Source organism: Schistocerca cancellata, chromosome 8 (genome assembly GCF_023864275.1).
Source record: "Schistocerca cancellata isolate TAMUIC-IGC-003103 chromosome 8, iqSchCanc2.1, whole genome shotgun sequence".
In the NCBI taxonomy this organism is placed as follows: Eukaryota; Metazoa; Arthropoda; class Insecta; order Orthoptera; family Acrididae; genus Schistocerca; species Schistocerca cancellata.
Window position 1 is genome coordinate 269,359,829 of NC_064633.1, and position 26,289 is coordinate 269,386,117.

Here is a 26,289-nt window from a genome sequence, read left to right on the forward strand (position 1 = left end):
AAACCAATCTATGTATCTAAATTATGACAAGATTATTTGAATATCTTTAATAATATATACTTTTTGAAAGAGCTGATTGAAGCATCAGCTTTCCACACATGTACCCTGCTGCATGGATTCTAAACATGCACTGCTGAAGAGCTATTGACAGTTTAAATTTCAAAACAGTTATGATGCATCGTAAACAACTAAGTTTCAAGACACTACAGAAATGTTACATTACTAACTTCAGCAGGGCACCCATTGTATTGTTTTATTGGACATCAGTGTTCAACGGTTCAGTAACTTTAGTGTGATGCACACTTGCTCTTTCACGAAGACCATATTAATCGTATTATATAGAGTGAGCTGCCTTCTGGAGATGAGGATTAATTTGATTTGAGCACTAGTTTTCAGGCTGACATGTGCAGAAATATTGAAGCTTGGTCTTTGTAAAGCTGGTGAATTAAGGCATAGCTTGTCCTCACGAAGTTTGTAATTTAACATTTGTTTATTATCTTGAAACTGATAGGGTTTTTGAGAAGGAATGTAACTGTTTAGAAATTAAGTGCCTAAGGATTTTGGTGTACCCTAATACACAGTTTAATTCTGGCAATAGCTGTCTTCACCTCACTGTTCTCAGGTTTTAGGAATGCATGTTTAGAAGTCTGTGAGACAGTGCACATGTGGAAAGTTGATTCTTTAATCAATTCTTGGGAATAATTGCATATAGTGTAAAATATTTTTGAATGTTCCTGTCATAGTTGTTGTAACTGGTATTTAAAATGGGTGTTGGTGGTTAAGAGATTAATCACAGAGTTCATGAGTCCCTTTGTCAATGGGGTTCATATGTAGCCAGTGAGTGATGTCCGCCGCAAATCTGATCAGATTATGAAAGCATGTAAGAGTTAAAATTGCATTAAATTCAATATTGATGACACAGCTAAGAAGTAATTTAAATAAAAGTCGCAATACACAAGGGGTGTCAGGCTCCTCTGTGACAAGAAAAACGCCACCCATATATGACCTCATGCCAACCGGATTAAGTGTGTAGACAGTGACAGAATGAAGAAAGCTTTCTAACTAGGAGAGACATAATAGTACAAGTGAGAAAGCTGAAAACTTAATGGACACTTTGTGGTCACTCAACAATAAAATACAAGGTGAGAGATAATCTTTAGCAGAAGCGAGGGAGTGCCCATTGAGCTTCTGCAAGTGATGGGACTGTCCCTCACACAACTGTCTTGCCTCCGCTCTGTTAGTGGCACAGGGAATGTTGGGAGTAGTAAGTGGTTGGGGGGGGGGGGGGGTCTAAATAATTCTGGGCCTTGTAATAATCTATTAATGATACAACCATTGATCAGGGCACCTCACCAGTAACACAGAAAACGTGTTGCACTAAAAATCTTAAAGATTACTTGATAAAATTATAAACATCATATTGCTTTATGAGAGGACACAGGATATTTTGTAGCAAATGCGTTCTTGGTAAGAACTTTATGCACACTGTAAATGTTGCCTCACATTAAAGTGATCAAACAGAATCAGTCAACAGACCTGTAACTGTAATAATAACTATATGATTGTGAAGAAAAGTGATATAAAAAAAGCTCTGGAATACACTATTTCCAAATTAAAGCAGTGTGAACACTGATATCCCCAAAAGCTTAATTTTGTGGTCCAAAGTAAATGTAGTGGCAGTAAATTTCAAGTAGTGCAGAGGAGACCTTTACTTGCTGGGATATGGGGGCAACAAAAAGGGTGTAATAGCTACAGTAATATTAGACCATAGACTAAATGTAAGGAACGCAACCACCTGGGGTTGTTTAACATTGAACACACTATGACAGAAGTGTATTTTAAGACAGCCAAACTTGAACTTGCAGCAGCTCTGCCCTTAAGCCAATCATACACAGAACAGCACTGGATGACACACTTACTGAAGCAACATCACAGCCCATGTGCACAATTTATGTTCTTGTCAGACACCACTGGGATACCTTAGTGTGCTACCATGCAGGGATCCACACCATGGGTTGATTTCTTGTGTGCATAACCAGTCTAGCCTTCAAAGGAACAATGACACTGGACACGGTCTGCCCAGTCAGGGCATAAACCAGTCTTGGCATGTTGATAAGATGTTGCCACTAGCTCAGGCCTGGCCACTGCACCACGTTGTCCCAATGCCAGACACTCAACTTGCAGCTCCATCTGTGCTGTCCAACCACCCTACCTGCTTCCTTCCTGACTTACTCTCCACAACTTGACTGCCTTCCTCCAGCTGCTCTACAGGCAAACACCAGACTTCATGGACAGCCCCTGCTGTTTGCAAGAGTACTCCATGCTGCCATGTGATGTATCGTGAAAGATGTGCACAATGTGCTGATGCTAACTGCCCAAGACCCAGCTGATCTGTCTGGCTCATCTGCTGGTCAATCCAAGATTCATCCAGATTATGTGCTGGTCAACTCCCACCAGCCCAGGCTGCCTTAGCTCGACCTGCAGTGGTGCTAGCTACGAGCTGCAACAACACCTTCTGCATACTCTAGGCGACTGCAGCACCGCAAATCATTTGACACTCCTAGCAGCATTAAAGAGAGGAACAACAGCCACTATTCACTGAAGTGCTACCCATGCCATGGAAAATAGGATGTAGCAGGAGAAGGGAATAACCACATGTAAAAGCAATTACAATAGGAAAAGAAGGATCATTGAGGCAGCTGGCAAATGAGGTAGGATTGAGGTCCCAGAGACCTAACATGCTATTGGGAACATCCCAACCTACCCATCCTGCCATGAAAGAAGTTTGTATCTGAGAATAGCAACCATGTTTGAGAGAAACAGCTTGTTCAACTGCCCGAGTCATCAACTAATATTAGAGACAGTGACTCCGGAAGCCCATGTTTAGCATGAAGAGCCAGGAGGAGGGGGCATTCCACCAGGGAACAACCTGCTGTCTAAGTCTTTGCATCCGCAATATGGCAGTGGCTCATTCCAGAAAATAAAATGGGTTAATCTGGATGGGTAGTGTGCTTGCATAGCCAAAGAGGGTAAGGTGATTAACACTTGCAATACTCTGAATTAGAGTCCTCCTCCAGCTCAAATTTGACTTTCCATTGGATTTATATTAATCCCAGTTGCAGCTAGTGTCAGAATTTCTCTTTCATCATGTATATAGGGCTGCAGCATCATGAATGGTGTCTGTTGTTTCAGACTTGTTCAAAATAATACACCTCACACATTAAAAAACACTGTTTCTAAATGGCTGGAGATCCATATACTGCCCGACCCTTTGTTTTGCATCTGTTGGTGTAAATGGCTAACACCTCTGAAGAACTGAGAGGAACACACACTTAGGGCCACTGAAAGCAGATCCTTCAAACGATAGGTCATAATTTGTGGTCTTGGTACTGACAGAGGAAGGGGAGGTGGTCATAATTTGTGGTCTTGGTACTGACAGAGGAAGGGGAGGTAAACATGAGGAGCACATTATAAGAGATTAGGCAGTGGTCCCAGCAGAATACCCCGGGGCCCATTCCAGATGTTAATCCCACCTAAGGGTAAGTGTCAGGGGTTCACTCCTCCATGTATGCAAAGTAAATTTGATAGGTTGGATGATTATGACGTTCTCAGAGCACGAGTTGCTACTATCGGAACTTTAGGTGTAAGATCCTCACTTTGACAATGAAACTGTCTATGATCTAGCCCAGAAGACATGAGTGGCTAATCCAACTCCAAAATGAACTGGGTGCAACAACTTTGAAGGTGGAAGTGCCAGTAAGCTGTACACTTTGCTACCATAGTCTCTTTGGGATAAGGGTGTGGAGGAAAGTAGCAGGACTTACACCCAAGGAAGTGATCAGAAATTCATGTCTCTTGGCTGAAACCCATGGAAATGGGTACAAGTGGAGACCTTTCAGATGGCATTCAACTGCAGCTGTAGACTGGGAGCTATAGCAAATGCAAATATTGCTGAAAGTACGTAGTTGACCAATGGTCTCACTGAGGGCAATGAGGAAGAGAGTGTAACACTCAGCACAGAGCTCTGGGATCAGAGTGATGCACCAACTATAACCTGACTATGGAGCCATGAAAGCCCCTAATGGACAGTAAGTAAAATGTAATGGCATGAAGCTGTGTGGTATTCCTTATAAAGCAATTTGCAGATCAAGTTGATGAGGCAGTTTCGTTGGTAGTAGTTGATAGATAAGGGTTTTTGCCTCGCACAAGGATTGGGATGGTAGTACTGTCTAGCAATTGTGAAGGAAAAACACATTCTAGCCAAATACAGTTGAAGCCCCTTAGTAGAGTCATTCCTTGCTTAACATTCTAATGTTGGATAATTTGATTATGAATTGAAAAAGGGTGATTTTAAAGGTTGTCAGGTAAGGAGGGGATGTAGACAGTTACAAATTGGGTCATAGGAATCTATGTAAATACCACCTTCAAGGAAGAGAACTGATACAGTTGCCCAGAAGACTACAGAACTTGGCTCACACCTGGAATGAGGACGCAAATGTTCCCAAGAAGAAGACAATGCTCCTAGCATTTGTTGTTAATGTATGTGATAGTGAGCCTTAGCACAAAACCATTTAAGAAAGAAGAGCATGCTCTTGAACAGTGTTAGATTGTCAGTGTCTTTGGTTCATAATGATACCAGCCTGTGGTGGATGATGTCTAGAAAGGGCAGTAGCTTGCGGGGGTGATCTCATCGGAAACATCTCTCACAACCTCGATAATGCAATCTGACAGATAAGGGGTGAAGGTGACAGCAGAGCATACAACTGCCAATTGGTTCTTCAGAGAGCCCAACATACTGATTAGTTTCACACTGACAAGGAAGTAGCGGGATCACTAGAAAGTGATCATCTTGAAGATCACTGTGTAGAGACTGTTGTAATTAAGCCATTACATTAGGGGAAGAGATGGTTGATAGCTGAAAAAGTGCCATGGGCAGCACTGATGTAGGAAGGAGTACAGTCATTGATGAGGGAGAGGGAGAGAGGTAAGCTGGTCACGCAGAAGGCTCCTGTAGCCATCGGAAAGTAGGAGTGTGCCCAGCCTGAAAGTAATATTATGAACAGTGATTGCTGGGGTCATTTGCATTCTCTCGGCTATTTGCTTCCAGTGTGATATGAAGGGGAGTCCACTCGCTGATCACACTCATAGGGAATCTATGTATAGATCCCTCCAAAATCTCTCTTGGGGCCAACACACTTCTGAGAGGTAGAGCCTTTCACCTCCTTGTTAAAGTTTATTTGCACAACTACCTTGAGGGAGTAAATAGGCCGGGTACTGCCACTGACCTGGCTGCAGTAATAACAAAGGTCGATACCTCATAGACTGGATACAAGCGTTTGTATTTTTTTCTGAGATTGAAAATATGAGGACATGTAACCTTCATTTCTCGATTTCGCATCCCTCTATCAGGGTACTATACTTCAGCTCGGGTATTGGAGAGGACAGTCATTCCCATGCTCGAGACCCACAGGTTGTAAAACATATCCTGAATTTTCACGAAATGGCCGACCACAGTCTCCACAAATCTGGTCATATGCACACCATATGCCCTAAATGCTGGCATTTAAAATACTGTGTAGGAAGGTGGGGAAATGTGGCTTAACATCACGGTGGTAACACAAGATTGTGCCTTTTCTGGAACCGAATCCCCTTCAAAATGGAATATGAAGGTGTTGGGGTCTATACTGTTGTCTGACTGGCCTCTATGTACACGACTTAAATACGGTATACAAAGTGGATTTCTCACCCCTCTAAGGGTTTGCATAGTTCATCTGCCTGCAGCATTAAGCCCTGGTGCAAAATTAATTCATATTTAGGTTGTTAACAATGGGGTGTGATGGCAATAGGAACATCAAGCTATTTACAAACGAATAACATCCATACTGAGCTTGCAATCTTCATTAAGATGGAGCCACTTTACGATTTTATGGGGGAAGAGTGTTCGCTAAATATGTTTTCAATATACTCCACAGAGACCATTTGTTCAGTAGAGAAAGAATCCCAGAGCTGAGGGGAGTATCTGTCCACAAGTCACTTGGTTTTGTTTTTCATCCATGACATTAGTTGACTGCCAGGGCCTTGCGTCCACCAGCTGATAACTGTGGTAGTTTCACAGCATCAGAAATCTTCCATGATGCTGACTACTCTGAATAAGGGCTTTCTCCTTGGGCGCCACCCAGCCAAAATGAAGACCAGCTGCTGTTATGGCCTATTTTCAAGGTCAGCCCCAAAATGGACAGGCATCTACTCCTTGACATGCAAGTGAAAGTGAAAACTTGGGCAGCAACAGTGTGATCTCCTCATAGCCAACATGGCTACCACCAAATTTGTACTGGTGATATCCCCTCCCCTTGTTACTGTATTTGGTAATGGATGACATTCCCACATGGCCTACTCAGTCCTTATAAAAATTTTGAAAAGATGCGAGGGTCAAACTCAATTGCGAGGACTGAACATAAATTAACAGAAATATGTGGTGGAAATTTAGGAAACAAAAGTGGGACGCACCAGACTCTACATCCTATAAGCATGCTAGACAGGGAAGGAATAACTGCAGTGGGTTGGGGTCACAGATTTACTCGTGAAAGAGTTATGAATATTTTACATCAAAGATCCAACAAGGATATAAGTAGGTGCCAAGAGATTGGCTGACAGTGCTGCACAACTAATGGTTGGTAACTAAGAAAATTATTTAGTACAGGTACTATTGAAAATAATTTACTTGTGGTGCAGCACAGTTAGCAGTAGGCTACAAGGAAAGTCGAGCTCTATAAATTTGGCAAAGTGATGGGTTCGGTTTTAGGATGGTCAAAAAGGACAAGATGGTCAGTCTAATGCAAGGCAGATAAAAACTACTTTGAGAAAGAAACTGACATTTTACCTTGGAAATCTTAAAACTGCCAAAGAAGAATGTACTGATATGTTCTGTATCCTTTATCCTTAGGGTTTTTTTGTATGGACGTTCTTATCAAGGATAGGAATAATGCATGTGACCAATTTTTTTAAATGAATCATGTTAAGAGATGTGTAGCATTTCCCAGTAAAACACACACACACACACACACACACACACACACACACACACACACACCCCTCTTAAGTAGCTTAGTGTATTTTACCATTTGTACACATGATTGAAATTTATTTTTTTAAATGAAATAAACAGCAGAGCTTCAGTGCACTGATGAATAGCATTTCATGATTGATCGGAAGTTTGGAATCATTTAAATGTTCATCTGTCTCCAAAGATCAAAGGGAAGTACTAAATACGACGTCAATAACCTCATCAAGTAAATTTTAGAGAACTAGTATTAGAGAAAGATTGCAACAATTTTTTCACCTCCATTGCGTCATGTGAAAGGTCACCGCCATTGTGTCATGTGAAAGGTCAGGAAGACAAAAAGATTATATGCCTCAGTACGCGCCCCGGACGGTTATTTTTTTCCTCCTGACTTCATTCTACACGTGCAATGAATAGAAGGGCTAGCCTTTGAAATTACTGTGAAGTACTGTACACTCCGCCACGCACTACAAGCTGCACCAAGGCTTAATTTAGGCTGGATCGGCGTTCCTGTACCCCCTAGGGAGTTTTTGTTTTAACTCACTGGAAAAGTCGGCACCGGAAATTTCTTATGAATCTGTACATATCGATGACCTCCGTGTCGACTCTTGCTTATGACGACGCATCGTGTTGTGTGAGTCATTGAGAAATAAATAAGGTGAGGAGTGTTTTAACATAAGCATCTGTGTAATTTGCTTTCGCGAAATCTTATTTCCTTTTTGTTGTGTTGAGTATAAGAAATTATGTTGTAAAAAATATAAATTTCAGAACAGTATTTTTTAAAACATTTCTCGTTGTAGGTTTTATCACAGGACATAAAAGCAGACTACCACTGGCAAAAAGGGTATTCGTGGCTAAGAGAAGTCTTCTAGTATCAAACATAGGCCCTAATTTGAGGAAGAAATTTCTGAAAATGTACGACTGGAGTACAGCATTGTTTCGTAGTGAAACTGGACTGAGGGGAAACGAACAGAAGAGAATCGAAGCATTTGAGATGTGGTGCTATAGACGAATGTTGAAAATAGGTGGAATGATAAGGTAAGGAATGGGGAGGTTCTGTGAAGAATCTAGAAAGAAAGAAAGGAATATAAGGAAAACACTGACAAGGAGAAGGGACAGGATGGCAGGACATGTTAAGACATCGGGGAATGACTTCCATAGCACTAGAGGGAGCTGTAGAGGTAGAGAGAAATTGGAATACGTCTAGTAAATAATTGAGTTTGAAGATTAAATTTCCCTTCGCCATATTCCTACAACGACTAAAAAGTAAAACATGAACAGTCATAAAATCTGCATTGTGTCAGAAAATAGAGCAATGTCAATGGTTGGCTCCAGTAAGCACAGGACTCCACTTAACAAATGACGGTGACTGAAATTAGTTACACAGTCATCTCAAGTTCAGAAAGCTCCTCAGCTCATTAGTGACGCTTACATACTCAGTGTGAGCACTAGATTTTCGAAGCATAGGCGAAAGAGCCGCCCCCCCCCCCCCCCGCCCCCCATGAACCATGGACCTTGCCGTTGGTGGGGAGGCTTGCGTGCCTCAACGATACAGATAGCCGTACCGTAGGTACAACCACAACGGAGGGGTATCTGTTGAGAGGCCAGACAAACGTGTGGTTCCTGAAGAGGGGCAGCAGCCTTTTCAGTAGTTGCAAGGGCAACAGTCTGGATGATTGACTGATCTGGCCTTGTAACAATAACCAAAACGGCCTTGCTGTGCTGGTACTGCGAACGGCTGAAAGCAAGGGGAAACTACGGCCGTAATTTTTCCCAAGGGCATGCAGCTTTACTGTATGATTAAATGATGATGGCGTCCTCTTGGGTAAAATATTCCGGAGGTAAAATAGTCCCCCATTCGGATCTCCGGGCGAGGACTACTCAAGAGGATGTCGTTATCAGGAGAAAGAAAACTGGCATTCTACGGATCGGAGCGTGGAATGTCAGATCCCTTAATCGGGCAGGTAGGTTAGAAAATTTAAAAAGGGAAATGGATAGGTTAAAGTTAGATATAGTGGGAATTAGTGAAGTTCGGTGGCAGGAGGAACAAGACTTCTGGTCAGGTGACTACAGGGTTATAAACACGAAGTCAAATAGGGATAATGCAGGAGTAGGTTTAATAATGAATAGGAAAATAGGAATGCAGGTAAGCTACTACAAACAGCATAGTGAACGCATTATTGTGGCCAAGATAGATACGAAGCCCCACCTACTACAGTAGTACAAGTTTATATGCCAACTAGCTCTGCAGATGACGAAGAAATTGAAGAAATGTATGATGAAATAAAAGAAATTATTCAGATAGTGAAGGGAGACGAAAATTTAATAGTCATGGGTGACTGGAATTCGAGTGTAGGAAAAGCGAGAGAAGGAAACGTAGTAGGTGAATATGGATTGGGGCTAAGAAATGAAAGAGGAAGCCGCCTGATAGAATTTTGCACAGAGCACAACTTAATCATAGCTAACACTTGGTTTAAGAATCAAGATAGAAGGTTGTATACATGGAAGAACCCTGGAGATACTAAAAGGTATCAGATAGATTATATAATGGTAAGGCAGAGATTTGGGAACCAGGTTTTAAATTGTAAGACATTTCCAGGGGCAGATGTGGACTCTGACCACAATCTATTGGTTATGACCTGTAGATTAAAACTGAAGAAACTGCAAAAAGGTGGGAATTTAAGGAGATGGGACCTAGATAAACTGAAAGAACCAGAGGTTGTACAGAGTTTCAGGGAGAGCATAAGAGAACAATTGACAGGAATGGGGGAAAGAAATACAGTAGAAGAAGAATGGGTAGCTTTGAGGGATGAAGTAGTGAAGGCAGCAGAGGATCAAGTAGGTAAAAAAAACGAGGGCTAGTAGAAATCCTTAGGTAACAGAAGAAATATTGAATTTAATTGATGAAAGGAGAAAATATAAAAATGAAGTAAATGAAGCAGGCAAAAAGGAATACAAACGTCTCAAAAATGAAATCGACAGGAAGTGCAAAATGGCTAAGCAGGGATGGCTAGAGGACAAATGTAAGGATGTAGAGGCTTATCTCACTAGGGGTAAGATAGATACTGCTTACAGGAAAATTAAAGAGACCTTTGGAGATAAGAGAACAACTTGTATGAACATCAAGAGCTCAGATGGAAACCCAGTTCTAAGCAAAGAAGGGAAAGCAGAAAGGTGGAAGGAGTATATAGAGGGTCTATACAAGGGCGATGCACTTGAGGACAATATTATGGAAATGGAAGAGGATGTAGATGAAGATGAAATTGGAGATACGATACTGCGTGAAGAGTTTGACAGAGCACTGAAAGACCTGAGTCGAAACAAGGCCCCCAGAGTAGACAACATTCCATTGGAACTACTGACGGCCTTGGAAGAGCCAGTCCTGACCAAACTCTACCATCTGGTGAGCAAGATGTATGAAACGGCGAAATACCCTCAGACTTCAAGAAGAATATAATAATTCCAATCCCAAAGAAAGCAGGTGTTGACAGATGTCAAAATTACCGAGCAATCAGTTTAATAAGCCACAGCTGCAAAATACTAACACGAATTCTTTACAGACGAATGGAAAAACTAGTAGAAGCCGACCTCGGGGAAGATCAGTTCGGATTCCGTAGAAATACTGGAACACGTGAGGCAATACTGACCTTACGAGTTATCTTAGAAGAAAGATTAAGGAAAGGCAAACGTACGTTTCTAGCATTTGTAGACTTAGAGAAAGCTTTTTACAATGTTGACTGGAATACTCTCTTTCAAATTCTGAAGGTGGTGGGGGTAAAATACAGGGAGCGAATGGCTATTCATAATTTGTACAGAAACCAGATGGCAGTTATAAGAGTCGAGGGACATGAAAGGGAAGCAGTGGTTGGGAAGGGAGTAAGACAGGGTTGTAGCCTCTCCCCGATGTTATTCAATCTCTATATTGAGCAAGCAGTAAAGGAAACAAAAGAAAAATTTGGAGTAGGTATTAAAATCCATGGAGAAGAAATAAAAACTTTGAGGTTCGCCGATGACATTGTAATTCTGTCAGAGACAGCAAAGGACTTGGAAGAGCAGTTGAACGGAATGGATGGTGTCTTGAAGGGAGGATATAAGATGAACATCAACAAAAGCAAAACGCGGATAATGAAATGTAGTCGAATTAAGTCGGGTGATGCTGAGGGTATCAGATTAGGAAATGAGACACTTAAAGTAGTAAAGGAGTTCTGCTATTTGGGGAGCAAAATAGCCAATGATGGTCGAAGTAGAGAGGATATAAAATGTAGACTGGCAATGGCAAGGAAAGAGTTTCTGGAGAAGAGAAATTTGTTAACATCGAGTATAGATTTAAGTGTCAGGAAGTCATTTCTGAAAGTATTTGTATGGAGTGTAGCCATGTATGGAAGTGAAACATGGACGGTAAATAGTTTGGACAAGAAGAGAATAGAAGCTTTTGGAATGTGGTGCTACAGAAGAATGCTGAAGATTAGATGGGTAGATCACATAACTAATGAGGAAGTATTGAATAGGATTGGGGAGAAGAGAAGTTTGTGGCACAACTTGACCAGAAGGAGGGATCGGCTGGTAGGACATGTTCTGAGGCATCAAGGGATCACCAATTTAGTATTGGAGGGCAGCGTGGAGGGTAAAAATCATAGGGGGACACCAAGAGATGAATACACTAAGCAGATTCAGAAGGATGTAGGTTTCAGTAGGTACTGGGAGATGAGGAAGCTTGCACAAGATAGAGTAGCATGGAGATCTGTATCAAACCAGTCTCAGGACTGAAGACCACAACAACAGGCGAAAGAGATCTTTGTGGTGGATAGCAGGCTCTGGGTGTATCTGCTTCAGTACAGAAACATATTTCAGTGGTGATATGAAGGAAAATGTAGCAGATAGTCACACAGGAGCTTGGTATTCTGGCAACTTAGAAAAATAAGTAACGGTACTGCTACCAGCATGTTGTTAACAGTGGCGATGCTGAGACGATGAATTTCGCCATTAGAATAAGAAGTCTCGCAACGTTTCTATTTTTAGCGATGGAATTAGTTAGTGCGCAGGAACTGCTATTTATTCAACAGCTGTTTAGTTCCTTGATATAATGCAGCTATTTTTGCCAATGTGTGACATGCATCGGTGGGATGACCTGTTCGCTGCACTCGGCGTTGCAGTGATGTCACGCTGAGCTGATGTAACACGCTCTGCTTTGTTATAGCACTCCTATAGTGCTTCAAGGACTCAGACTCCCTACTGCGGGATGGTTTAAAGCCGCTTGACTTCCTGAACGTGACACACGACGAAAACAACTGATTCCTAACTGTTTACTGTCTTAACTAGGGTGCTTGATATAAGGAACCAACGCTACGAAAACAGCAAGATGTGCTCTACCATGTGCAGTTGTAATGTCTAATGACTGCTTGTATCTATTTTTGTATATAGGACACTTTGAAATTGTTTTGAGAGTTCTGTTTGTAATAACCAATGTCTGGATACACTTAGTGCTATTATTTGGTCTCATCGAAATTTGTCTCTCTGAAATTGTAAGGTTATATAGTAGTGATGTTTCTGGAAATACACTAACTGTTGTTTCGCGAAGTTTCAGCAGTGGCCAAAAACACCCATTAGTTCTGCCTGTGATTAAACTCAGGTCTACGCGTTCTCACAGCATACTGCCTCGTAGTACATTTCACTTCATCTCCATTTTCCTGTACGTCTTGCAATGGTCCAAACTCCACGGCTTGGAAAACCTGCTTAAAGTAACCATACCTTTTAAATACGGACTTCGGGTGTTCGGTAGCTTCTGGAAAGCTGTCAACATCGGAAGTATTCTTGGGCCCAGCGTCCTATCGAACGTACTGCATTGATGGCAGTTGATGAACGCATGTTCTGTGGGCTTTCTGCGGCATGCACTGAGGCGACGGATCCGCATTTGAAGACTGTGCGCACGATAAGAATTACTGCTTACATATCTGTGTGTGCACCGTAATTACATTAATTTTTCTTTGTGGTCCCTGCAAGAGAGGTGGGCAGCTCTCGTATATACCTAGATTCGTCATTTAACACTCGGTTTTGATACTTGGTAAGTAGGCATTTGCGGGTTAGTTGGTGTCCAGTTTCAACTATTCGGCAGTTTAGGTTTATCAGCATTTCGGTGACTCTCCTATGGATCATGCGGACCTATCACCTCTTGCGTTGCCCTTCAAAACCCCGTGTTTTCTCAGTGGGATTTTGTAATCCCAAACGCTTAAGCAATATTCTAGGTATGTCACACAAGTCTGCTCTAAACAACCTCCTGTGTAGAATGGTTATGTTTTCCTAGTAGTCTACCAATGAACCAAAGTCTGTCCCTGATCTATGACGAGCCTGCGTGACTATTCCATTTCGTATCCCCCCCATAAGTCGTTTTTCCCGGGTATTTCTACGAGTTGAATGCCCTATTGTTGATTTCGATTGTTGAAAGCCCAGTTGTGCGGAACGTTGAATTATGTCAGATTGACTTGAGAATCCAGCGTCTAACCCAACAATCTTACCACGAATTATCACAGTGCATTTTCCGGGACTATTTGTATAGAATGATTAGGATTACATATCCCATCGACGATAAAGTAAGAGGCTAAGCACAGTTTCAGATAAAGCGAAGAAGGGAAGAAACAAATCAACTGCACGCGTTTCAAAGGAACCATCTGGGCATTCACCTTGACATTATCCCCGGATGGGAGTTTGAACTCCTGCTATGGACCTCGAGATTCTAAGATGCACTCCATCTAGCTCTGTGGGGACTAATTTGTTCAGCGTTTAATAACTGAGGATTTATATTTGCTGAAGCACACAATGTCACTGTTGACAATGGTCGTTAGAGCTGCTCGATTTACTACGAATAAAATTAAAGTCTAAATCGAATGAAATACTAAACCCAAATTACGCAAATAAACTGTATTTACCTGCACGTGAACACATGCAAAAAATACCTTTTTATGTACGACGATAGTAGTAACACAGAAGTTTATCGCGAAGGAAACAAGTGGTCAAATAGGTCAAATATTACACGCCATGTCATATTTATTGATTTAGGTACCTTTGTGACTAAGCATCTGAGAGATTTTTCATTTTTTAAAGACAAATAATCTATCACAGCTGCTGTCACTTCTTTAAATTCATTTATTACGTGACAGATTTCCAGATGTAACTTTAAATAATCGACTTTTATCTAACCACCATCCATTATTCTACATTGACAGTCGTCAGTAGTGAAGCATAAAGTGCATTTGGTACGTACTACTGAGACGTGTATTGCTTTTTACAAAGTGTATAAACGGGGACAAGGTATATAGTAATCTAATTATCCGCAATGTTGGTACAATTTCGTCACTTCCCGATCTCTGCCGTTTACAAAACATTTATTTCTTGCGCTAAAGTCTGCCGCATACGTATCTGCATTTACCCTATTTCGAATGTCTGAGACTATTAGTGTACATGTTAAAAAACATACAAACATAAATAACTTCAACACCAAGGAGGACTACCGGAACTAAAATGAGCATTATGCCACAAATGATTAGTTAAGACTTACGCAGCATCAATGACTGCTAATTCAGTTTGCGGCGATCAGAACCTTACAATTTCGTAGCACGATATCAGATGACACGGTTGTGGTATTAAGGGTACCTCCATACATTTTCCGATATGAGTTGCACAAGAAAGAATTACACGTTTTACACCACAGAAACTCTTATCGTGACATGGCAAATAGAACTGCTTACAGGATGGGCAATACTCTGGGCCTTAGAGCTCCCCTAGAGAGCTTTTGCTGTTTAATATTTCTGTCTATAGAAAGGAGTGGGGTATGTTGTACCTGATACCCGCCATACAAATCACACATTTTGCGTCTGTCCGGCGTGATGCTCACCAGTGCGGCCGCCGGATTACTATCATCCCAGTAGCGTAAAACTCGTTTGCGGCTGTCACTGTCAAGCAAAAGAATGGGGACTCGCCTGAAACACATTTTGTCCACCTGCCGCTCACAGGCTGAGGCGTTCGCTCTTTCTGTGCCTATGTACCATTAGTCCAGTTTTCAGGGACGGCGTTGTGCGGCTGACACGGATAGCAGTGCACGAGTTGCAGTCCTCCAGCGTCGAGACAACACTACGAACATTATTGAATGGACCGTTATTACCACATGAACAATATGGTCATCCCCCAATACTGTAATATGTAATGTGGTCCAATAACCATTCGGCGCCGAGTACACTCCTATTTATTCGTTACACTCACTCATCGCTGTCTTTGTATAACCTGTATGAATCGAAAGCGAAAGTATACAAGGAACCTCATTTACCACAGTACGATCATTCTACTCCTTTCGACTTCACAGACATGCTAGAACCATTATTTCGAGGTTTTTCACGATCGTTAGCTTGTTGAACTGAGTCTCTTATCCTTTGCTAACGGCGCAGGTTTTGGCGATGCCTGTATGTTCACCCTAGGAGGATGCCAAAGGACAGTTGCTGTCGAGAAAGGTGTGCTTTCTATGTAAGTGATAACACCTAATTTAAAGTATTTCCACATTCTCTGCACGTACAAAAATGCTCGCTACCTCTCTTGTACGGCCCAGGACTATGCAGCACCATACATCATTTCGAGCTGATTTTGAAGTCCTGCTAAACATGTGCACATTCGTTTTTGTTTCCATGGTCAAAGACATCCGTGACAGCAATTTGGAGGTGATGGATTAGGCCATGTGAGACATTAAGAAGATTCTTCCTAATAGCGAAAAGAGAACAGGTACTGAGAACGCAGCATAATTGGCTATTTGGATGCACTGCACTGCACTCTAAATCTCTGGTTGCATCTACCAGGAGGGAGACAGGCTAAGCAGCGAAGCTGCTGTTCCTGTGTGGACCTCAAGAACTATTGTTTGGCCTCACGGTTAGGATTGGCCTATGTGAGCGTCCGCGTGTGGGCGGACGCTGCGTCAAAGAACGTCAGAGGGGCCGCGGAAGAAGCTACTCCCGCAGCAGATCAGGCCAACGCGTGGTCGGCCTGCGGTGGACTGGGTGGCCCAGTCCGCGTATAAGACGACTGCCAGAGCGTTCTGCAGAGGCATAGAACGCCCTGGCGGACTGCCTGATGCGATCCCGCAGCAACGGGATGCCAGCTTCCTCATGAAGCAGCCTCGTGGAGTAACGAGGCGGCTTGTGGAGAGCGAGTCGCAGCGCCCGATTCTGGACACGCTGGAGCATCGCAACGTGCGACGGAGCGGCATTGCCCCACACGACGGCGGCGTACTCGAGTACCGGCCGGACGAGGGCCAAGTACACGGTCAGGCCGTGCCGAGGGGGGAGGGTGGATGTCGGGTTCAGCAGCGGGTAGAGCGCCCGGAGACGCCCAATCGCCCGACCCCTGATGTCACGGATGTGCGGAAGCCAGGTGAGACGCCTGTCCAGCGTCACACCAAGGTATCGGCCGGCCGGTGACCACGGGATGGGGCCTCCCGAGATCGAGACAGGCGGCAGGGCAGGAGGCAGCCGTCTCCGAGTGAAGACAACCGCCTGGCTCTTGGCGGGGTTAAATTTTAGACGCCACTTGGTGGACCACGCCCCCAGGACGTCGCACGCTAGTTGCAACCGGCGGCACATCGCGACCACGTTCATGCTGCGGGTGAACAACGCAGTGTCGTCGGCATAAAGAGCCAACTCCACGCGCGCCGTCAGCGGTGCGTCAGCGGTGTACAAGGTGTACAGCAAGGGGCCAAGAACAGACCCCTGCGGCACACCCGCACGAATCGGCCGGTCGGTGGAGGTGCCGCCGGCGGCCCGGACGTGGAAGGTGCGGCCCGCGAGGTAGGACCTCAGAAGAATGGCGTGGGACGTCGGGACCCCATGTACAAGGAGCTTGTACACGAGGCCCTCGTGCCACACGCAGTCGAACGCCTTGGAGACGTCGAGGAGTACCGCCCCAAGGTACTCCCGCGACTCCAGCGCCCGCATCGCCGGTTCCACCAGGCGTAAGAGCTGATGCGTGGTCGAGTGGCCCCGCCGGAATCCGAACTGCTCCGCTGGAAGGAGCCCTTCGGCAGCGACGTGGCGCCACAGCCGCTCCACGTACAGTCTCTCAAAGATCTTGGAGAGAGACGGGAGCAGGCTGATCGGCCGGTAATGCTCCACCCGACGAGGATCCTTGCCGGCCTTGGGGATAGCCACCACTTCCGAGTGTTTCCACGCGGAAGGGAAGATTTGGATGCTAACTAGCGGCAGCTCTGAAGAGGTAATTTGTATTTGTTGTGATTCATTATTCTTCGGCTTTGAGTGATGTCGAGCGACAAGAATCGGGGAGCTATGGATTCGAAGAAAACAGTAGCCTTTAGCTTTCTAATGGTGCGTGAGTTTATGAATATCACAGAAACATTGTAGATACCGACAGCTTAATGGGCCATTTGTTGTTTGTTAGTGAAACTTCTCTCCTATTTAAGGATATTGCACAAATTAATAGACACACAGGAAAACTTGTGCGGAACCACCGTTAGCACAGCAAACAGCCTGAACGGTCCTACGCATAAATGCACGTAAGTCCAGAATATAGAATTTTATTACTCAATAAAAGATACTAGAGAAATGTGACGGTTCCTCTGCTTTACCAATACAGATCCACAATTGTTAGGTACTTCTCAGATCCGGCGAAAATGGAGGAGGGTGGGGGTGGGGAAGGAGGATGAGGTTGCTTCATTCACACACTAAACGAATCAGTAACACATATCCATACGCAAGTATGGAGTTGTCACTTGGAATTTTCGCTCCTCAGCTGGGAGCAATATCTGTGTCAATGAGTAAACATGGTCGTTTAAAGCGATTGTATAAAATTTATCAGTAAACTTTTGTTCTAGTGAACCACAGAAACTACTGTAAACAAGTCTCTGACAATTCATATTATTACCAAAGCACCACGTTTTCATTCAGGTTTTGTTCTCATCGTTTTGTTTTTACGCTTCTAGTCTTCGTAGGTAACTGTGTCACATGGTTGAGAGCTATGTACGAGTAGACCAGTGGTTCCCAATATTTCTGACACCATTACTGCCGAGTCCGAGTTTAGACAAGCGTTACCTAATATCTCAGCGACGTCAGCGGTGTCAAGCGTGAGCTCACTGAAGGGCAGGGTGGAGGTCTTATGTTTTCTGATGAAAGCTGGTTCTACTTCGGCGCAGGTGATGGCCTTGTGTTGGTTAGGAAGACGCCACGTGAGGTGCTGTAACCAGCCTATCTGAGACCTAGACACACTGGACCCACACCTGCAGTTATGGTCTGGGTTACGATGTCGTATGACAGCAGGAACAATTTCGTAGTTATCCCATGCACCCTGACTGCAAATTTGTACGCCTATCTAGTGATTCGGCCTGTTGTGGTGACATTTGTTAACACTATTCCAGGGGGTGTTTTACAACAGGATTACGCTCGCCCACATACTGCTGTGGTAAACCAACATGCTTTACAGAATGCCGACATATTGCCTTGGCCTGCTCTATCACCGGATTTGTCTCCAGTCGAGCACATATGGAACATCATTGGACGACAACTCCAGCGTCTCCCACAGAGAGCATTAACCGTCCCTGTATTGACCGACCAAGTGGAACACTCGTGGAACTCCGTCACACAAACTGGCGTCCGACCCTGTACAACACCATGCATGCACGTCTGCATTCTTGCATCAACATTCTGGCTGTTACACCCGTTATTAATGTACCAGTATTTCACATTTGCCATGGCTTATCTTACACTTGCATTAACCTATGATCTTGTAATGTTAATCACTTAAATATGTTACCTAGACAAATGTAGTCCCGAAATGTCATTACTCTATATTAAACATGATTTATGTATCAATTTTACTGTCAGATGCATAGTACAAACTATAAAATTTCTGTGTTGTGGGTGGGCTTTGGAGGAAGAGATGGTTCATACATTCATTTCACAAGTTGTGCCATTGTATCGCACTTTAGTGCTAGTATCATGGGGAAAAGTAACTTTAACTTACGCAAATCGTTATAATCTTACGTAATAGAGATATTACTAACGATTTTTTTAAAAAAGTAGTTTCGTAACAAACAACTGAATCGTTTTTTTATACCTCTCAATATTTAATTTTACTCCTCAGGGACTACTTACTCCTATGGGAACTACTGGTGTACACACTTTCGCCCACATTAGGTAATCCAAGGTATTTGAGTTTCTTCCACGTCTGCAGTCATTCCTTCACATTCTCCTGATTTTCACGATGGAAGATGATAGTAATTTTACCGTAAATAGCTCACGTCTGCAGTTCTTGTCTCACTATTGCCGTCGACAAGTATTCTCTGTACGCAGATCGGGCTCAGGTGCCATTTTAATGGCACCAGTCGGCCTATAGTATGTTCTATTTTTTCCACCACTATAAGGCAATCATACGAAGTTGTCCAATGAATTCCAGAATTTTCGAGACACTAGGTATTACAGCTATAGATTACCCGCAGCAGTCATGGATGGAACAACTCAGTGAGCCACCGATAGTTCCCCGTAATTCGAAATGCGCAAGAGCCAACATGACTGTTAATCAGATGCACCGGCGGCTCATAACATACCTTGTTATGAAGGTAAGAAAAGCGAACAGATAACGTAAGTTACACGTTGACAATGTCTTCATAAACCAAAAAGAACCCTTTTATCATTTAGACGAATCTATAAATTCGATATTTTTTTTAATTTAGTGTAATCACAATTAACCCATTAACTCCGTATTAGTAGGTAGTATCCGGGAACAGCGAAATTTTTGTGTTGTCTCTTTTTCCACTTCAAGTGATGTCAGTTAAGAAACATTAGAATTAATAGAGAAATTTGGATTGTCATGTTCAGTAGCTCTTTCCGAATGCGACATCGGAGAGAATGTTTGAGTAGGGTCGGAAGCTGTTCCTCCATTATGGTGGATGGCACGAGTCTCTGGAGGGGGGCTATTTAATATCCTCCTCCCTGACCCCTCTTGCTCTCAGTACCACCGGTCCTGGCAAATTCCTTGCCACAGCCACGAGTTTTATACGGTAATTTCCTGCGCTTGCAAGATGAGCAACGTCCCTTGGAAATCTTATGTAACACGGACAGTCGAGAGAAAAAGCGTAACTAAAGCGAGGGGATCAGGTACAGGGAACATGACACAAGCAATTTTTCACGATGGTTCGCTGACGCAGTCCTCTTGCAACACATCGTCTCCTTCGGCACCTGCAGCTACAACCAAGGCCACATAGAATCGTACAAGTGAGTTCCGATAAGACATTTCCAACAGTATAATTTTTGTTCTGCTGCTGGCGACGGAAAGGCAATAACGGCTTTAAACAGACTGTAAAAACCAGCGTAATTTAGTGAATTATGTTCTCTGTAGTAACCTGGAGCAAAATGTCCTTAGACAAGAAAAAGAGACTCAAATCTATAGGAGCTTCAAAGACAATACTTTCTGAAATCTAGGTTTCATAAGGAGATTTAACCATAAACATGGAGACACAAACCTATGGCTTCCAGTTTGTTCCTTTTTTTCAGTTTGCATATCGTTAAGAAAAATCCAAATAGCTCATCCGGCTATGAGTTTTCTGGCACCTGCTCATTGATATGGGGCAGTTGTGTTCCTTTTCAAATGAATGAAAATTTGGAAATGCACAAAGATATTAAAATGGACAATTCTTTTCGAAGTCTTTGATACAACATCCTACATTCGCCGATGGCCTTCTCAAGACGACAAAGTTTTTCTGAAGAACAATTTTACTGGATACAAAAATTAATAACACAACCCTTATTAGAGAAGAACGTGAGTCAAATCGACGTCTGTCTACCTTGACACTAGTTTTTTTATGGTTTCCCTAAAACACTTTTTGCGAATGGCAGAATGATCTCTTTAAGAAGCGAACGGCCGATTCTCTCTCTTCCACCCCCCCCCCCCCCCCCTAATCATTGCTCATCTGTGACAGTCCTCAGAGAGTAACGATATCGACATACACCGGAGATGGAGTGGAGGGCATTTACGCTCGTTTCTACACGGAATAGGTATCACTTTCTGCATTGACCATCAGCTAAACCAAGCTGAACATAGTAAAATCTTTTAAGATATGGGAGCCATGGAAAATGAGGAGGAACAAACTGACTTTTCCAATGGGTGATTTACAAATCCTGCCAAAGCTACAGAAAGGAGGAATGAATAACATTTTCTGAGATTCATAGAATGTGAGAAAGTTTCTAATCCTGTGCAGATTTTGATGTTACTGTCGCCTCTTTAGAAAAAAGGGGATCGTTCAGCCTATATTTGGATACTGAAGAATACAGGGTACTCCGAAATCCCCGTTACAAACATATAGGACTTTTAGAGAGGAGTGAGCACATAATATTTTGGTAGGAACCCATATTTGGATACGTACCGTTTCCGTTCTACTACAGTTTTAATTTAGATGTGTAACGCTTACGCGTCTGCTGAGGGAGAGAGGAAAGTCTAGTAGGCAGTGGGGTGCCACTTCCATGTTCGTCAGGAAATGTGGTTTCGGCATGATGGTGCACCACTTCTCACATGCGGTCGGAGATATCTATACAAACTATACGGTGAAAAGTAGATAGGACTAGGTGGTCCAACTGCGTGGGCGCCGCGATCGCCGGATTCAAATCATAGCGACTACTTCTTGTGGGCTCATATGCTAAGTTTAATTTGCGAGATTCCTGTAGAGACAAAGGAAATCTGCTGGCACAAGTTGTAACCGCTGCACTAGAAACTGAAGAGAGACCAGGTGGGATAGCGTGTGTGTATCAGAACATGATTCGTAGCTACAATGTTTGTAACAAAGTTGGTGGTCGCAGCATCGAGCCGCTGTTGTAATGAAGCAGTACAGTATGCTGTGTTATTTTTTGTTTTGGAATAATGTGAACACGTAATGTTTCAATGTTAATAGAAACAAATATGCGTAAGTGATAAATGGATGTTCCGTTATATTTCTTTTCAGATTGTTACCTAGCAATTGTACTGTCACGCTTAATTCAGTTCCTCAAGCAGAAGCGGACGAGTTAAACATCCGAAATGAAACAGTCGTAGAACGGAAACAGTACGCTTTCGGATATGAATTCTTATTCAAAATATTACGTACTCACTCGCATATATAAGCCCTAGAAGTCTGTAACGGGAATTTCCGAGCCCTCCACGTACAATTAAACGATACAGTTTCTGTTACGCTCCATCATGCTAGTTAGAAGTTTCCAGGACTTTTATGGAAGAAGTAATTACGATTAATGAAAATAAAATTGAGGTGTGCGGGATGTGTAACCAGGCGAATGGAAGGTAGATGATTAAAGGAAACACTTTGCAGGATTCTAAGAAATAAGAGAAGAGTGAGATGACGATCTACTGGGAGGAGGATAGATGACATTAGTAAACTTGCAGGACCAACATGGAGCCGTAATGCATGTAAAAGTCTAGGGAAGCATTTGTCCAACTGTTGATATCAAAATGATTGATGATGATCACGACGACTGTCTCCTGCAATCTGATATGGCATCACATTCTGAGGTGCGTTTTCAGTTATATGGTTAAATAATCAATCCGTTGCCCGGCAGTAACGCGCTTCCCGTTGACTGTCAAAGTATATTTACGAATAATTATGACGTTGTCAATGGTACGATGCCTATTTTACTGGATATATGGCATCGTGGCGACAGCGGAAGGAAGTAACTCCATTTGAAGCTAAGAGTAGTTGCAGCAGGTGTGACAGCCGTTGGTGACGACGTAAGTATACGGCAACGAGGTTGTGCGACGTAAGAGTCAACTGATTAATTGAAATATTCAACTGAAATCCATCTACTTAAAACACTGATTTATATGCTTTCCTAGCAGTTAGTCAAAATGGCTCTGAGTACTATGGGACTTCTGAGGTCATCAGTCCCCTAGAACTTAGAACTACTTAAACCTAACTAACCTAAGGACATCACGAACATCCATGTCCGAGGCAGGATTCGAACCTGCGACCGTAGCGGTCGCGCGGTGTCAGACTGTAGCGCCTTGAACCGCTCGGCTACCTCGGCCGGTTAGTAGTTAGTCGACGATGAGACATTGTTATCTGATGCTCTGTCCAGCGTAGTCTTCCACAGTAGGAAGCATAATATGGTCTTTTAAGTTCTTTATTACAATCGGAGCATAGCGTTTCGGAAATTATGTCTGTATGTGCAAAGGGAGAAAGGTAATTTGAATGAGCTGATGCAGGAAATGATCAACCAGATGGCCATAACTTTTAGACGAATGAGATACTATTGGAAGGTAGTTTAAATGCTTCAAACAGAACTGGAACATGTTCTATAAACGCCATGTTCGCTATTTATATGTTAAAACACTGTCCCCGGTGGAACATTTACCTGTGTCTTTTCTTAGAAGTTAAAGCGTGTTCAAAATGTCAGGTTATATTTTGGTTCGATTACCACCCTGAAGCTGTTTCTGCTGTAAGAGTAAATGAAAAAAAACTTGCTGCGTGGTAATTTGTTTTTAGATTTAGTTTATTACTTCAATTCATGTTGTTAAAGATTTACCCAATGAGTAAATTCCATCGCTGGCGTGCGATTCTGGAAGATATTCTAAATGCCAATCTACGACTACCACAGTTTCTTTATTCTGTGAATACATCAAGCAGCTGGAAATCCTTTGAATGTATGAACAGATGACAGACAGTGAGAGGAAAATCTGGTGAATAGGTTTAAGTCCACACGGATCCATCAATTGCATGCCCTTCATTTTGCAAGGTTATCGACAACAATTAACTTCAATATTTATTGTTGTTGTTCTCACTCCGAAGACTAGTGTGACACAGCTTTCCAAGCTATTCTATCTTGTGCACACCTCTTCATCCTCCGAATAACTACTGCTCCCTACATCAGTTTGAATCTCTTTGGTGGTTGAGAATGTATCCTCTCAAGAGATCCCTTCTTTTAGTCAAGTTGTGCCATAAATTTCTGTTTCCTTGAGTTCGATTCAGTACCACCTTATTATTTATTCGATCCACCTGTCGAATCTTCAGCATTCTTCTGGATCATCACATTTTAAAAGGTTCTTTTCCGTTCTTGTGTGGATTGTTTATTCTCCACGTTCCATTTCCGTACTAGGCTACATAAAATCCATACAAATATCTTGAGAAAATACTTTTTAACACTGAAATTTGTATTAGACTTTAATAAATTTCCCTTTTTCAGAAATGATCTTACAGCCAATCTGCATTTTATATCATCTCAGCTTTGGCCATCAGTTAATTTTCTGCTCAGATCGCAAAACTCATCTGCTACTTTTAGTGTTTCATTTCCTAATGTAAATCTCTCGGTATCACCTCATTTATTTCTACTACATTCTGTTATCCTTGTATCGCTTTTGTTAATGTTCATCTTACATCCTTATTTCCATTTCCATTCAACTGCTCTTCCAAGTTCTTTGCTGTCTCTGACAACATTATAATACCAGCGGCAAACCTCAAAGTTTTTATGTGTTCTGCTGAACTTTAATTACAACTCCAAATATTTCTTTGGTTTCCTTCACTGATTGCTCATTGTAACGATTGAATAACGTCGGGGAGAGGCTACAACTCTGCCTCACTGTTCTCAACCGCTGCTCCCCTTTCACTCCCCTCAACTCATACCTGTCATCTGGTTTCTGTAGAACTTTTGGACAACTTTGCGCTCCCTCCATTAGCGTGTACATTAGTCAAAATTATTAAAAACTTCCTCTAAATATACTAATGCTATAAATTTATGTTCATCATTCTTCATCCTATTTTCTAATGCTAATAGTAGGGTCGGTATTGTCTTGCTACATTTGTCTAGAATCCAAATATATTTTAATCCAAACTGATCTTGGCCGTTACCAATTTCTACCAGTACTTCCATTCTTCTGGAAAAAAATTTGATCTACATCTACATACATACTTCGCAATCCACTATACGGTGCGTGGCGGAGGAGGACCGCTATCGGTTTAGCAGACCTGGTGCCGCTACTACTCATTTAAGTAGTTTCTCAACTGGCACAGCGAAACTGAGTTCTCCCCGTTTCAGTCCTCCAACCAAGGAAAAAATCCCTGGCAGTACTTAGAATCGAACCCAGATCCTACACATGGCAGTTAGCCACGCAGCCCACTCAGGTACTGGGACAGACTTTTAGAAAAGAGCATAAATTCTAGCCAGACACTCAAAGACAGTCTAATGAAAGGGTAAAAATCTGTGAATTAGCTCGGGGGGGGGGGGGGAGGGGGTTAATAATTAAAGAAGGAAAAGGGAATGTTGAAATCACAAAGAGCATGAATTAGTAAGTGCAGTGACGAGACTTTCAATCGGGTGAGTATAGGCTTATAAATACAAACTCAAACAGAGGTAATGCAGAAGTAGGTCTAATAATGAATAATAGGAATGCGGGTAATATACTCTGAGTAAGAGTCAGCACATTATCATGGTCTAGAGAGATACGAAGCCAGCACCCACCAAACAGTAGTATATGCTTATGTATCAACGAGCTTCGCAGACGATGAAGAAATTGGAAGGGTGTATGATCAGATAAAGGAAGTTATTCGGATAGTTAAGGGAGACAAAAATTTGTTGTGGGTGATTGAATTTGGCAATACGGAAAAGGAAGAGTGGAACACGGACTAGGGAAAAGGAATGAAGCCGCCTGGTAGAATTTTGCACAGAGCATAAGTTAATCGTCGCTACCACTTGTTCAAGAATCAAGTAAGAAAGTTGTATACGTGGTAGAGACCATGAGGCACTGGAAGGGTTCAGATTCGTTATATAAGAGAGAGACTTCGAAACCAGATTTTAAACTGTGAAACATTTCCGCAATTTATTAATTATAAACTGAAAAAAAATTGAAAAGCTGTGCGGTATGGGTCCTTACTAGAGAGTACTGACTGAGGGCGAAGAAAAATACAAAGAAGGGCAGCTCGCCACGAATATAACACGCAAGTAGGAGTTCTTTCTTTGCAGCGAGACCTTTTCGCGAAATTTCAGTCGCCAGCTTTCCCGTGAACGTGAAAATATTTTACTGCCGCCATCTTACATTGGGTGAAATAATCACCGTAATAAAATAAACCAGAGCTCCTACAGAGAGATTAAAGTGTTCATTTTTCCCGTGTGCTGTTACCAAGTGGGACGTTAGGGAAATAGTCTGAAAGTGGTCCGAGGAATCCTCTGTGAGGCACTAAGTGAGAATTGCAGAGTAATGATGTAGATGTAGGT

General features: G+C 42.6%; 1 protein-coding gene across 1 annotated transcript in view; it reads right to left on the reverse strand.

Moving 5' to 3' along the window:
• The window catches only part of LOC126094823 (vascular endothelial growth factor A-like), a 97,595-nt gene that overhangs the window by 14,834 nt on the left and 56,472 nt on the right, over positions 1–26,289 (reverse strand). The gene's annotated exons all lie outside the window — the stretch shown is intronic.